Genomic DNA, 3,215 nt, shown 5'->3' on the forward strand with positions numbered 1-3,215 from the left:
CCCATCGGAGTCGTGTGGAGCACGTTATTTGACGGACAGCTGCATTTAATGGACTTTAAACACAGCTCCAACTACTGCTGGGATTAACGTTAGCCTGGACTTTTTAAATATAACTCTGATTGTATTTGTCTGACAGAAGAATGTCATAAACACCTATAATGACCTGAGGGTGAGTAAATCATAGGCTTGGTTTCATTTTTGGGTGAATTAACCCTCTCAGCATTCATTCTCAACATTTAGCAGCAATAGATAACGGCTTAAAGCAGTCTGGAACTGTTTTTCTTCGTGGAAGCTTTGCGTAAGAGCTAATAAAATATTTAATCTCAAGACAATATTTAGTGTCTAATAATTATTTATTTGAGACTAGTAGCCGTGTAATAAGCGGGATAATGTCCACCCAGCCGGTTGTTATCGCAGAATAAACCCCTTCAGAGTGACGCTCCGCTTCGCCTCGGGGTCCTGATCACTCTGGAGGGGTTTATTCTGAGATAACAACCGGCGGGGTGGACATTATCCCTTACATATCATTGTTTGAGAAGAAAGGATGCTGCTGGTCCTATAAAAATGTTGACATCCCTTTCGTGTTTCCTATATGTTAATCCATTGATGACTGGATGAAGGAATCTGCATACTTTAGTCTGGACTTAACCCTGTGCTTCCATATGGAAAATATTCATAATCCTCCTTATTCCCAATGGCGACTCTAATGACTTTCTGCACACAGTAGTAGCTGTGTCTTCAGACTGAGATATGTACATCCTTCACCTTATTTCAGATATTAAACATGTGTTAAAGATGCAATGAAACACGCAGACATCATTTTTGGCCAGGCTGTCATAAAGAAACTATGAACACATGCTGATTTTGTAGTCTTTTTCCTGTCAGCTTTTTGTTTTTCTATGCAATTTTTTTGAATAGTAAAATAAAACCTGAAGCTGTAGTTTGCCAAATGGTTTTGTCAGATAAATACCAGGTCATGAACTGCATTGTTAGTGCACTTATAATGTTAGCATGATTTTTACATTAAAAATTGTCATAATTTAGAAATTAAAGGCATTTTTTCTTCCCCGTATTTTAGCCTCTGATTTGAAAGCTCTGTTTGTCACTGCTGTGATTGGCTGCTGTGAGACTTCAGTGTAAACGCCCACTGCTGTGATTGGTCGCTGTGAGACTTCAGTGTAAATGCCCACTGCTGTGATTGGTCGCTGTGAGACTTCAGTGTAAAAGCCCACTGCTGTGATTGGCTGCTGTGAGACTTCAGTGTAAATGCCCACTGCTGTGATTGGCCGCTGTGAGACTTCAGTGTAAACGCCCACTGCTGTGATTGGCTTCTGTGAGACTTCAGTGTAAATGCCCACTGCTGTGATTGGCCGCTGTGAGACTTCAGTGTAAATGCCCACTGCTGTGATTGGCTTCTGTGAGACTTCAGTGTAAACGCCCACTGCTGTGATTGGCTTCTGTGAGACTTCAGTGTAAACGCCCACTGCTGTGATTGGCTGCTGTGAGACCAGTGTAAACGCCCACTGCTGTGATTGGCCGCTGTGAGACTTCAGTGTAAACGCCCACTGCTGTGATTGGCCGCTGTGAGACTTCAGTGTAAACGCCCACTGCTGTGATTGGCTTCTGTGAGACTTCAGTGTAAACGCCCACTGCTGTGATTGGCCGCTGTGAGATTTCAGTGTAAATGCCCACTGCTGTGATTGGCTGACATCTTTGCATATGACTACATGTGGAAGTCTCTCAAAAACTTTTAGTATTTTTTTACTACTTGCGATCGCAAGGTTAACTAAGTGTGAAAAGTGTTGATTATAGAATTATATTCAGATGGTGCATGAAAGGTTGCAGTGATTTGTAGCCAATCGCAGACATGTTGAGCTCATTAATGCGGTGATCTCATCATTGCAACTCGATTTCTGAACACTTATGAATGCTTTCATCATAACTAACAGTGTAAATAAGAGATTTGTTGATTATTACGGGAGTTTTGCCGTGAGTCCAGAACTCAGTGACTGATAAACTTGTTTGATTGACAGCTTCAGCGATTGTAAAGGTGATCTTTGATCACTATATATCATTTAATCACATTATTATTTTCATCATACTTAGAGAAACAATGCAAGTTGATGTTTAGTTACTGGTTTGATTTACTGACACAGACAAAGAACATCTGACTGTACATGAATCATATCAGAAATCACTGGTCTCAGATCAGGCATTAGAATGAACACGGTTACTCACATGTCGTTACTATTGAGTCCATATCATAAATGTCTGTTTGCAAAGCCTGCACTGAAATTGTGACTGATTTACCAAAGCAGGGAGGGGGAGGGGAAGGGGGAAAAACCGCTCTACAGTCATTTGAAAGTGATTGCAGTACCAGTTTTGGCCACAATCTTACACACACTTCCTTTACAAACACACATTATATAGCTGGAAAATCAGATTTACTTCAGTCAGGACCTCAGAAACGAACCGGTCGTCCGGTCAGAAGTACATGAGTCTAAAGAGGATCTGGTTTGGGTCCGGTTCGGGTCCGGTTTGGGTCTGGTTCGGATTTGGTTTGGGTCCGGTTTGGGTTCGGGTCTGGTCCGGATTAGATTCTTGATGTGTGTGTCAGACGCTGGCGCATGCAACTGAGACATTCACATTGTTGAGATAAATCAGCACATTCCTAGCTTCAGGATCGGTTGGAAGGTGATGTTATTTTTAGTCCGTTCGTCTCTCCTCATCATCTCACTAACACTCCAGTGGGCGGGGCCAAAGTTACACTGGTAAAATTGCCGCTAAAAAGCTTTTTTTGGACTAAGTTACAGTAGGAAGTTACAGGATATTCTTATAGTATGATGAGCTCTTATATGTCAAAAGGAAATGTTGATTTCTCAGTTCATGACCCCTTTAAACAAGTTTAGTGTTTAGTTTTTTTTACATCATATTTAAAAAAATAAATAAAGTATTTTGATGGTTTAACTTGTATATGGTCATTTAAAACAAATATCCCCCTGGACATCAATATTGGCCACTACTGTATATATTTTATCTAAAAAAACTGGAGTATTTTAAGTACTCAAGGAAGATTTGAGCTTCTGAATACTCATAACAAGGCACAGAATAACAAGGGACAACATTAATATGATATAATTTTCCCATTTTATTTATTAATTGATACTTCTATACATGGTGCATATGTACAATAATAAGTTATATATACACTTGTG

Source organism: Pseudorasbora parva, chromosome 5 (genome assembly GCF_024679245.1).
Source record: "Pseudorasbora parva isolate DD20220531a chromosome 5, ASM2467924v1, whole genome shotgun sequence".
NCBI lineage: Eukaryota > Metazoa > Chordata > Actinopteri > Cypriniformes > Gobionidae > Pseudorasbora > Pseudorasbora parva.